Genomic DNA, 12703 nt, shown 5'->3' with positions numbered 1-12703 from the left:
AACAATCAAAAGACTCAGCTAAAGGAGTCAAGGAGAAATGATGCAAAGGTATTAAGTTTCATTTAGGTAGTAATGATAGAGACAATTTCTCCCAAGATTACAACAGCAAATTATGCAAACAAAGCATGGGACATCCTTGAGAAAAAATTCAAGAGAACTAATAAGGTTAGAGTAGTGAAGCTACAAATGATCAGAAGAGAGTTTGAGAAACTTTAGATGAGGGACAAAGAACCTATTGTAGAGTTTAGCTCATGAATCTCCACTTTGATAAACCAGCTCAAATCAAATGGAGAAGAATATGATGAGTAGAGAATAGTAGAGAAAATATTGAGGATTTTACCTCATAAATATGACAATCTTGTCATGACCATAAAAGAAGCAAAGGACCTCACCACATTGACCATGGATGAGTTGATAGGAACTCTTCAAACTCATGAGCAATGGATAAATAGGTCAGTAACTACTTCCCAAGAGTAATCTTTCAAGGCTCAAGAAAATTCAACAGGCAGGGGGAGAGGTAGAAATGGCTGCAGTAGAGGCTCAAGAAATAGAGGTCATGGAAGGAATGGTCAAAGGAATGCTGGTGCAGAAAGCTTAGGAAGAGAAAGCAACCAAGAGGTAGCAAGAACCTCTCAAAACAACTCTAGAAGAGATAAGAAGAATTACAACTCCAACAAGAGTAATGTTGAATGCTACTACTGTCATAAGTATGGGCATTATGCAAGTGAATATTGGAAGAGAAAAATGCTAATGTGACTAATGTGAACATGGGAAATGCAAATAATCCCATAGCCTTCATCGTGTGTAACATTGGTGAAGAAGGAAGTCTTGAGGTATGGTACCTAGACAACGGATGTAGCAACCACATGAGTGGTAATGAAAGTCTATTCTCTTTCATTGATAAGACTTTTAAGTCTAAAATTAAGATGGGAAATAATGGAACCATTCTCATAGTGGGCAAAGGATCTATTATGGTTTGCACCAAGCAAGGTGAGAAGAAGGAAATACAAAATGTATATTTTGCCCCTGGTATGAAGCACAATTTGATGAGTGTTGGACAACTCATTCAAAATGGATACAAGGTGCTGACGGAGAATGAAAAGTGTGTCATTCATGAGAAGGATAAGAGTAATAAATTACTTGCAGCAATCCAAATGATAAAGAACCAAATGTTTTCATTGATGATAGAGACATGTTTCTCTTCTCAAGTCAATGTTGCACCTCCAAAGCATGCATGTAGAACAATACACCAGCAATAAGCTCTTAGCAGCGTGATTGAAGACCTCCAAGCTTTGGCATCTCAAGTATGGACATCTTGGCTTTTCTGGTTTAAATTTGTTGTCCAAGAAAAGAATGGTAGATGGTTTGCCAAGCATTGTAAATTCATATGACAAGTTTGAGGCTTGCATATTGGGTAAGCAACATAAACTTCCTTTTATTTCTAGAAATTCTAGAAGGGCTAGAGCGCCATTAGAATTGGTACATTCTAATTTGGTAGGCCCTATGAAAACTACTTCTATTGGGGGGAGTACTTATTTTATGGCATTCATAGATAATTTTAGTCATAGTACATGGGTATATTTCTTGAAGAATAATTCTAAAGCATTTGATAAATTTGTAGAATTTAAAGCCCTAGCTAAAAAAGAAAGTGGACACTATATTAAGGTCCTTAGATCAAATAGAGGAGGGAAGTATACCTCCAATATGTTTGTAAATTTTTGCAAAAAAATGGCATAAAGAAAGAGCTAACATCCAGCTATACTCCACAACAAAATGGAGTGACTGAGAGAAAGAATAGGACCATTGTTGAAATGGCAAGAAGCATGATGAAAGAAAAAGGGCTCCCAACTAAATATTAGGGAGAGTCTATAGCAATAGTAGTATATTTGATCAACAGGTGTCCTACAAAATCAGTTCATGACAAGATACCTCTTGAGGCTTGGTCAAGGAATAGAGTTGAGCACTTGATGTTGGAGTTGAGGAAAGCCAACTTCGAAGGCGCCAAGATCGCCTGCATGCGAAACCTGTCAAAGAGAAGCCATAGAAGGGAAGAGCATGGAGCACGGGCAAAAACCCTAAACAGACATGAGAGACACCATGAATGCAAACACAATGAGAAATGTATTTACAATAAGAAATAATGTGATTTTGTTGTTTTAAATACAATGAGAGAGAGCCCGAATATAAAGAGCTCATGGAAGCTTGTAGAACAAGCTGGAAGGTGGTAGAAGATAAGTGTGACAACTAGAAGGGAACAAACTCCCGTGTTGTCACCAACTGACCACAACATGCATTAAATATAAAATATTAAATAAATGCATGACCTAAGTAAGCTTAAACAATAGAATAAATAATTAAATATTAATTATTTACTCTAACACCCCCCCTTAAGTGCAACTTAGGGAAATGCCTTAAGCTCACAAAGCTAAGATGAATGCATAATGGGTCCCGGCAACAAGGCCATGTTAGGTACCCAAGTACAATGCAAGAAAATGCAACCTCTGTAAGTGAGGAAAGAGAGAAAACCACATGGGAAAAACCCTCCCTCAAAAAGAGGTAAGAACCCAGTGAAGAGCTGAAGACGTCTCCAACTAGGGAAATTGTCCCCTAAAACAGGAACAAAGAGTGATCATGAAGAAGCAGCATCACTGAAGCATGAAGAAGCCGCAAATCTGCCAAACTGCTGATCTGAAGAACCTCCATGGAAGAAGAAGGCACGAACCGAGCATGTCTATATGGTAGATGATCCATCTCACCGAAATGCATAGGTAGCCAGCCACTGCAATCGCCTTGTACATAGGATCAACCACTGAATACATAGTTCATACTATCGAACCATCAAACCATGGATGCATTAGAACACAGCATAACCCCCCCTTAATGCAAATGGGGTGTGATGACAGGCAACTGAGAAGGTGAGCCAAATCTCCTACAAACGAACCAAGAATGAGGAGAGAGCAAAAGAGGTACAAACACCGATAAAGACATGGTCTAACTGACTCTGCATGGGGCTAATGTCGTGGAAGGGACACTCACTTGACAAAGGGAGAATGCCTAAAACAGCAAACAAATAATCCCCCCCATGGTACTTTATGAAATAGTGCAAGTACAACTGACTCAAAACAACGTTCATGACTCCCGGAATGCAAAAGTGACACTTTATCTCAGCGCGAAAATGAAAAATGCTTCAAAAAGATAGCTACAATGATCAAAATTGAAAAAGAGCTGAACCAAAAGAAAGTACAGCTGAAAAAAAAGCAAACCATGCCAAGAAAATGATCCTCGGGCCTAAAACACTCAAAATATGCACCATAGAGCAAAAATGCCAAAACTATGATAGAAAGAGAAGAGTTCAAAAACAAAGAAAAAGGACTATATTTCTAAAAAGAACACAGCACCAGCTTTCCAGAAATATAAAGTTTTCAAAAAATAGACATGGGACGCAAAAGATATGCATGCCGGAGTCAAAAACAAGACTTCAGACTTCAACAGAAAAAATGAGCAATAAAAGCCCATCAAAACCAAAAAATACCTACACCAAAATCTCCGTCTCGAAACCAGCTTTTCGGCGCTTCTTTCAGATTGGAAAAATATCTCCGTATGCAAGAGTTATGGCCAAAAAACCAAAGGTAGGTCCAAAAGTGAATCAGGAGAGGTGCATGCAAGGGCTGATGCAGCGCTGACGTCAGCAAGTCAGACGATTAAATTTGATGGTTTGGTGGCCGTCGCAGCAAAAAAGAGTGCCACGTGGTAGTACGGATGATGACATGGCTAACGTGGCAGGGGTGACGTGGCGGGTCCACGTGGCACCCAAGCCACGTGTCACCCCCACAGCTGCTGACGTGGCCTGCTGTGTTATCTGACCCTGCAGATGTGGCGCAGAGCAGGCGGGCGAAGCGGCGAACTTCGGAGGCACCGCCTGAAGGAGTGGCCTACGGGCGGCGGAGGAGGCCGAGCGGAGCCCGGGCGGCGTTGCCTGCTGCGGCCGCTGCGGGCTGCGCACTGGTGGCGCGGTGGTGGCCTCGCAATGGCGCAGCAGCGGCGCGCCCGAAATTTTTTTTAAAATTTTTTTTTTCGCTCAAAATCATCCGTACAGTCCGTATGGCAGTGCCCGCAACCAAAAAAAATTTGCCTCCTGGAGCTCTGTCTCCAAAATTGACAAGTTTTATATGAATCTTGATTGCAAACAGCCTTCTGGATCCAATGGTGATGTCCGTTCGGTCCCAAAGTGCTCCGAAAAATCATTGATCCCCTGATTTGAAGAAAAAATGCACAAACAAACTAGAGTTTGTGACTTCAAATCACAGCTTCAAAATTTCTTCAACGAAGCAGCAGCAGGAAGGCTCTGATACCATGTTGGAGTTGAGGAAAGCCAACTCCGAAGACGCCAAGATCGCCTGCATGCGAAACCTGTCAAAGAGAAGCCATAGAAGGGAAGAGCATGGAGCACGGGCAAAAACCCTAAACAGACATGAGAGACACCATGAATGCAAACACAATGAGAAATGTATTTACAATAAGAAATGATGTAATGTTGTTGTTTTAAATACAATGAGAGAGAGCCCGAATATAAAGAGCTCATGGAAGCTTGTAGAACAAGCTGGAAGGTGGTAGAAGATAAGTGTGACAACTAGAAGGGAACAAACTCCCGTGTTGTCACCAACTGACCACAACATGCATTAAATATAAAATATTAAATAAATGCATGACCTAAGTAAGCTTAAGCAATAGAATAAATAATTAAATATTAATTATTTACTCTAACACTTGAGAGTGTCCAGATCTATAGCATATGCACATGTGCCTAAGGAACAAAGGAAAAAGCTGGATGACAAAGGTGTGAAGTGCATCTTCATAGGGTACAACTCAGAATAAAATGCCTATAGACTATATGATCCAATTGACAAGAAGATCATCATTTTAAGACATGTGGAGTTTCTTGAAAATTAGTCATGGGATGGATTGGTAGATGAATCCTCAAGCACTCTAAGTAAAGTGCCTACTATATGAAGATGGAGTAGTAAATATGGATTATAGACAAAGGCAAAAAGAGAAGCAGCCCTTAACATGTCGAGCAATAGCTCCAAGCATTTCAAGATAGCCTCGAGCTAGTATGCAAATCACTAGCAGCAGCAATAATGAAAATTTAGATCCCAGTCTCACCTTCCTATTGCCAAGAAAGACCAAAAGTCTAAGGGAGATATACCAAGATGAAAGGTATGATGAAGAGTATGATGAGACTGTAAATTTTGCATTATTTTCTTATAGTGATCCAATATATTTTGAGGAAGCTATGAAAGAGGAGAAATGGTGTAATGCCATGGATGAGGAAATAGATGCTATTGAAAGAAATGAGACATGGGAGTTAACTACTTTGCCTCCCAAGAAACAAGTAATTAGAGTGAAAGGGGTATACAAGACCAAGTGCAATGCTGAAGGAAAAATAGATAGGCATAAGGCACATTTAGTGGTCAAGGGGTACAAGCAGTAGTATGGAAGAGATTATGATGAGACATATGTCCTAGTTACAAGAATGGAAACCATGCATACTGTCATAGAAATTGTAGCCCAACAAAAATGGAAGGTATAAAAAATGGATGTGAAGTTTGCCTTCCTAAATGGTGTATTAAAAGAAGAAGTGTATGTGGAGCAGCCACCTAGTTATGAAGTTGCAGGTGAAGAACACAAGGTGTATAGATTGAAAAGAGCTCTTTATGGGCTCAAGCAAGCTCCAAAGGCATGGTACAACAATATTGACTCATATTTGATGAGCAATGGCTTTAGCAAAAGTGGTGGTGATCCCACACTTTACATAAAGGTAGAAAATGGTAATGTGTTAATTGTTGTCTTGTATGTTGATGATTTCATTTTTACTAGAAATGACAATTTTCTAATAGGTGAGTTCAAAGAGGCTATTGAAAATGAATTTGAGATGATAGACCTAGGTCTCTTGAAGTACTTTCTAGGCGTAGAAGTAAAACAAATGCATGATGAAATTTTCATCTCTCAAGAAAATTATGCAAGGTCGATCTTGGAGAGATTCAAAATGTAGAACTATAAAGCAGCCCCAACATAAATAGTACTAGGTTTGAAGTTGAGCAAGGTAGATTGTAGCAAGAGTGTGAATCCCACACTATACAAGAGCATGGTTGGAAGTTCAATGTATTTGACTGCAACTCAGCCAGACATAATGCATGCAATAAGTTTTATTTTTTAGATTTATGGAAACACCAAAGATTCCCATTGGCATGTGGGAAAGAGGATCCTAAGGAATTTGGAATTTTGTATATGCAAATAGTGATTTCAGGTTGGTTGGTTACATGGATAGTGATTGGGCTAGAAGTCTAGATGATAGGAAGAGAACTTTCGAATACATGTTTCATATGGGATCGAGTGAAATTTCATGGGCATCCAAGAAGCAACCTATTATTGCTCAACCTATAGAAAAGGCTGAATATATAGGAGAAAATGTAGCAACATGTCAAGCTATTTGGTTAAGGAGGATCTTGACAGATTCTAATGAAAGGCAAGAGGATGGAACCACAATTTATTGTGACAATATCTCATCAATTTCATTGTCCAAGAATCTAGTCTTCCATGGGATAAGCAAGCATACAGAGATTAGATATCACTTCATCAGAGAGTTGGTGGAGAATGGAGATATCAAGATGGAATTTTGCAAGTCAGAGCAACATCTAGTAGAAATTTTCACAAAGCCTTTAGGCATTCAAAATTTTGTACACCTAAGAGAGTGTCTTGGTGTAGTTGAACTAGATCAATAGTGATCCTTGTTTGCTTGGCTTGAGACAAAGGGGGAGTGTTAGAATATTTATTATAGTAGGTGGTTGCCCCTAAAGCCAAACGCACACCTACCACCCCGACGGCCAGTAGAATGATCAAAAAATTTAATGCAGGTAGGTGAGTCTTTCAAATTTAGAAAAGAGGGGGAAAATATTTTTGGAAGAAGACAAAAAGTATGATCTGATCCATGCAACTAGTTAGTTGAAGAAGAAGTGATTAGTGCAAAGCAGAGCAGAGAAGGAAGAAGAAAAAGAAGTTGATCAGCAGATCCAGTTGTTAGAGTGCACAGGTGGAAGGAAATTTGTTTTGTGCCTATAGTTGCACGTGATTCTTCTCTTGTCATTCTATAAGTTTATTGTTTATTGGATTTGTCCTATGAAGCAGTGATTTCTCCAAGCACTGTAATATGCAGCCAAGCTATGGAGGTATTTAACTTGAATATAGTGGCTTATACATTGACAGTGATCATTGTTAGCATTATGATAATATATTTTAGCAAAGGTCCATTGAATTGGCTAGCAGTGGGTATGTTACCGTGGATAGTGTGGCATTTAGGAAATATTTATGAGGACAGGTGCCAAATGGTACTAGAGAAGGGTGGGACTTTCATAGTTAGATGCCCCTGGTTCTTTAGAAGCAATCTTTTCCAAGTACTCATATTTAGTCTTGATAATGTAGAGTATATTCTTAGGGAGGAGTTTAGCAATTGCCCCAAAGGTCCTTATTTTAAAGAAGTGTTTTTCCACACATTTGGCCATGGTCTATTTACAACAGATGGTGAGCTATGGAAGCGCCAAAGAAAACCCATTGTAATGGTAGTAAGCAATAGCAAATTTTAAGAGTAAGAATTTAAAACTGTTGCAAAAATATTTGTAGAAGAAAATTTTTCCTTTGCTTGAAGTAGTAAAAGGGAAGAAAACATCAGTTGATCTACAACATGTCCTCCTTGAGTTCGCTATGGATAATTTCTTTATGGCCATTTTTGGGAGGGAAGTAGATGGTTGAACTTTTGTTGAGGCCTTTGACGAAGCTGTTGAGTGTTATATTTACTATTTTCTTTGCACTTCATTTGCATGGAAGTTTATGAAGTATTTCAACGTGGGTTTTGAGAAGAGGTTGAAAATAGTTGAAGGAATAGTAAGAGACTCTATAATAGAGATGGTGAGGGATAGAATGAAGGAGCTTGAGGAAGGCAATGAATTGCAAGGAAACATATTATCCAACTTTATCAAATTAGAAAGGGAACAAGCCATACTCCTCTCCAAGATTTGTTGGAGGTATGTAAGGTTGATGAACTATTCATGTACTCTTTTGTAGGTGAGGATTGGGATGGAAATTGCTTACTCATCTATTGGACCAACGATTTTAGAGTTGATTCGTAAATTTTTGATGACAATTTGTCTACTCTGATATCGATGATTGTATTCTTTAGATTTATTAACTTATTGAAAATTAGATTTACTAAATTATTATGATTTTATTGTGTGTAATTTTTTAGTTAAACTTATTGACTTATGATTCATTAGTAGTAGTTTACTAAGAGTCAACCATTTCTTATTAGAATGAGTGAAACACTTAGCTCACTCATTAAATGAATGTTATGTTCAAAGAGGTTAAGCACTTCAGGAAAGAGGTTACCCATCCTAGTACTACTCTAGCTAATGCTCGCAACACTATGACATTTCTTTCATGGATAAGCCCACTTTTCTCGCAACCCAATTCACAAAGCTGATGCAGAGCATCCAGTGGTGTAAGGACGATCTTATATCACTCAAAAATATGCTTAGTGTTAGTTTTTGTTTAATGTGTTTTTTTTTTTGGATACCCATTTGAGTCAAATAGAGATTCCAACTCTCATAGTTCCACTATTGGTTTTATGAGTTAGTGTTTGAGCACCTTGGGATATGTGCCAATACAAAAAATAGCTTATTTTTTACTTGAGTCATAATTATGATGAGCTAGAGATTGTAAGTTGGAGGAATGATTATACTCCAGAATAAGAATCTAGTAAAAAACTTTACGGTTTGAAAGTTATTGCAGTTTTAAGTTGCCCAGGGACCCTTAAGAGTGCTTCAAAGTCATATTTGAGGCACTAAATAGCCTCGTATAGGCCCAAAAAATGGAGATGAGCTATAATCCTATAGAGTTCTTGGAGAGCTTTCCAAAAATTTAAACAATTTGTTAATCGGAGTCCTAGATCAAAAGTTATGCCTCCCAGAAGTTGGACTACTATTTTTGGATCTTCTAATTTTGAACCAACTTTTGACATGTTTTCTAGAACTTTTATTTTGGGAGTGGATGCCAAATGACATATTCTAAAATGTATTCCTAACCCTAAACCTAATTCGGGTTACTTAAGGTCATTTCTGGCACATTTTTTCAGTGGAGTTTGGGAGAAGGTACTATAAAGAGTGTTTTTCTCCATAATCAAACAACATTGTAAGCTTTGAGAGCACGTCATTGAGTCTGTTTTCATTGTACTGAATGTAATAGCATATCACTTCTGATAATAATATTCCCCTTTTCTTATTGTGTTCATTTTGTCTTGGGTTGTGTTCTCATTAGAAACCTTCAGCAAGGATTGTGCCTTATAAAATAGGTATAAATGTGTTCTTTAATCTCATCAATTGATAAGTACAAGGTAGTTTCCTTTATAAATCAAATTATGATATTTCTATTAGGATCCAACTGTGTAGTTTTTTAGTCAAATTTATTGACCCGTAATTCATTAACAGTGGTTCACAATAACCTATTTCTTATGAGAATTAATAAAACATTTGACCACTCCCTTTAAAAGTAAGCTTTACTTTTTCAAATACCTCATTTCCTAATCTCTTTTAGAGATTAGTGCATATTCGTTGCTATTAATACCCTTTTCTTTCAACTGTTGTACACTCATGATTGGTTCCTCAATTTCATATGGTCTCTTGTTGATCAAAATTCCTAAACCCAAATAACTTTCAGCTTGTGTATATGTGAAAAATAAAAATGCAAATGTAAAATACATATCAACTACTAGTAATATCAGATTTCCACAGTTTATATTAATGAATTCTTCTTTTCTAGGTATGATTGTGTAATAATTTATTATTATTATTGTTTGGGATCACACTACATGATCTATCATCAAAATACAAAAAATACTTTAAAAACTTAATCACAGAATATTATATGAATATTATATAAAAGTGTTAACTGAAATTAAAGAACTACTAAATATTACAACATTTACTACATACTTTGGCATTGAACATTCACTTTATAGCTATTGTAGATTCCAATGTGCATATCATATGTAGGTTTTACATAGTTATGTTTTTTAGTCCGAAGTCTATTATTGTATTAATTATATGCATTTGATGAGGTATATTTTTGTGAAATTTTAATGTCTGACTATGAGCATGTTTCTCGCAGTGAAAGACACTATTGCTCTGGCAATGTCATGGTTCTTTTGGCTCATAAGCATGCACCCACATGTGGAGGAGAAAATAGTCTGTGAACTCTCACAGATTGTGAGTTCAAAAATGTTGAGCAAAGAATATGATATAGAGGAGATTTTTGGTTGGGAAGAATTGAAAAACATGAATTACTTACAGGCTGCTTTGTCGGAAGCCATGAGGCTTTGTCCTCCTGTTCCTGCAGCTTTCAGAGAAGCAACAATTGATAACATCCTACCAGATGGAACTCCTATAAAGAAAGGAACAAAGTGTCTGGTATTCATATATGCTACTAATAGAATGGAAAGCATATGGGGAAATGATGCTCCTGAATTTAAGCCAGAGAGATGGATTACTAAATAGGGGGTGTACATGAGCCAAAGCGAATACAAGTTTCCAGTGTTTACTGCAGGTCCTCGAATATGCGTTGGGAAGGACTTGGCCTACTCTAATATGACATTAATAGTTGCCAATATCATTGCACGTTATCGAATAGATGTTGAAGCTAGTCATCAAGTGAAGCCCATGCTTGGGATAACTCTATTCATGAAGCATGGCCCAAAAGTCACCGTGCATGCCATAAATGATATTCTTTCCTTAAAAAGAAAAATATAAATAGTATCACTACTACCCACTAGCGGTATTAAAGACAGTATATTTATATTATTTTAGAACTTTATAAATGTTTTAAATAAAGACAATTGTGAAAATCATGACTTTTCATAATATAAGACTGATAGTGATATTTCTCGTGATATTTCCCAATCTTACAGCGCACAACACAGTTTACAGACTACTACTCCAGTTCTGAACATGGCATAATCACAAGTTATCAACAGAGGCAGGAAAGATGACTGGAAGTATTGAGCATAATCACAAGTTATCAACAGAGGTAGGAAAGCTGACGGGAATTATTGATCAAAAGTTATCAACAGGGGCAGGAAGGATGACTAGAAGTATTGAGTTAAAGATTTGCTATTTTAATCGGGCTGTATGTAGGGAGCTCTTGTTTTTTTATTAGTCCCTGCCTATGTACTTATGTTTTAGTTTGTCCCCCCATTTACTTTTGTGCAGATTTTAATGTAAAACACTAAGATTTTGAAAACAAGAATTTAATAAATCAAATATGCTAAGTCGTTTCTTAATTTCTGATTGGTTGAATCAAATTTCCTGGGGTTTATGCCCATTTTTGTAAATAGCTATGTTCCCCTAAGTTTTCGGTATGGAGATGGCGAGGGACGGCAGGATGGGTTTTTGGAATGGCAAATTTTTTTGGCGATTTTGGGGTGGGGAGGGATGGCAAACGGGGACGGCTCTATATATATATATATATATATATATATATATATATATATATATATATATATATATGGAAATTTGTAAATATATATTGAAATTTGTAAATATACATGTCATTCATATGAACATGTCATTTAAACATTAAAGAACCATAACATACAACATTTGAATGCCATCTAGGAAATAATATATGATTTTAGTACCCAATTGTCAAAATGCATATCAATATCAGTGAACGTTGAACAATGAACATTAACAATTGTCAATATCATAATGTCATAACGATAAACATGATAAATTTGAAAAGAAAAATCAAAATATGCCCAAAGTTATAGGCCCAAAGGGTAGAGGGCTTCCATAAAGTAATAAGTATCAATGTCTCATAATCATGTTCATGCACAACATTAAAAAAAAAAAAAACATAAAAAAATGAAGCAGCCTACTACTCCTATTCTACCTCTACTGCCTTTTAGGGCATTTGGAAGGGTGGGGACAACCTGGCTAACCAAGTTGGAGGCTTCAAATATTTTTTTATGTTAAACTTCTTAAATTTTATGCAAACAAGAAAGGGGGACTGCCAGCCGTACTCGGTACAAAAAGGGGATGTCCACTTTTCGTACCAAGTACGGTTGGCTGTCCCCCTTTTTTTCCTTAGGCATCCCAAAGTTTTTGAGATGCCCCCTGCATTTTTTCACTTTTTTGGGATAGCTGGGGATGTCCCATACCCATCCCCATGTCCCCAAAACATCAAGTTTTAGGTCTAGTACGCATCCCCAAGGAACATACGTAAATAGTAAAATTGACAAAAATACCATGTCAGTGGTTTACTTGCTAGGATAAGAACAAACTAATTTAATGACTGGTGTCTGCTCGTGCAAATATAATAAATACACCACCATACCCAGCAAAAGATTAGCTGCCATTTCACTTCCCAAACGTTGCTCGGATCTCCATGCCACTCAGAACGCTCGTCCACTCTCAAAAAAAAGTGATGGGAAGGAGGGCCAAAATGCAGATTTTTATTGTTCTATAACTGTATAGTTTGCATAGTACTTTTAATATCTATTTTTAACTATTATTTACTTTTACATTATTTTAAGTTTGAAGAATTTTACTATGCTATTTCAAATAATAAACATTAATAAAAAAACATTAAAAAGTATTTT

At 36.9% G+C, this 12703-nt stretch overlaps 1 pseudogene; it reads left to right on the top strand.

The window, feature by feature from the left end:
- Positions 1 to 7328: 7328 nt before the first annotated feature.
- Positions 7329 to 10853, top strand: LOC149577024 (cytochrome P450 86B1 pseudogene; annotated as a pseudogene).
- The last annotated feature ends 1850 nt before the right edge of the window (positions 10854 to 12703 follow it).

This window comes from Cupressus sempervirens, chromosome 1, assembly GCF_028749045.1.
Source record: "Cupressus sempervirens isolate cs-2001-9-10 chromosome 1, ASM2874904v1, whole genome shotgun sequence".
Taxonomy (NCBI): Eukaryota; Viridiplantae; Streptophyta; class Pinopsida; order Cupressales; family Cupressaceae; genus Cupressus; species Cupressus sempervirens.
Note: the sequence above shows the minus strand (reverse complement) of the source record. Positions and strands in the feature narration are given on the sequence as shown.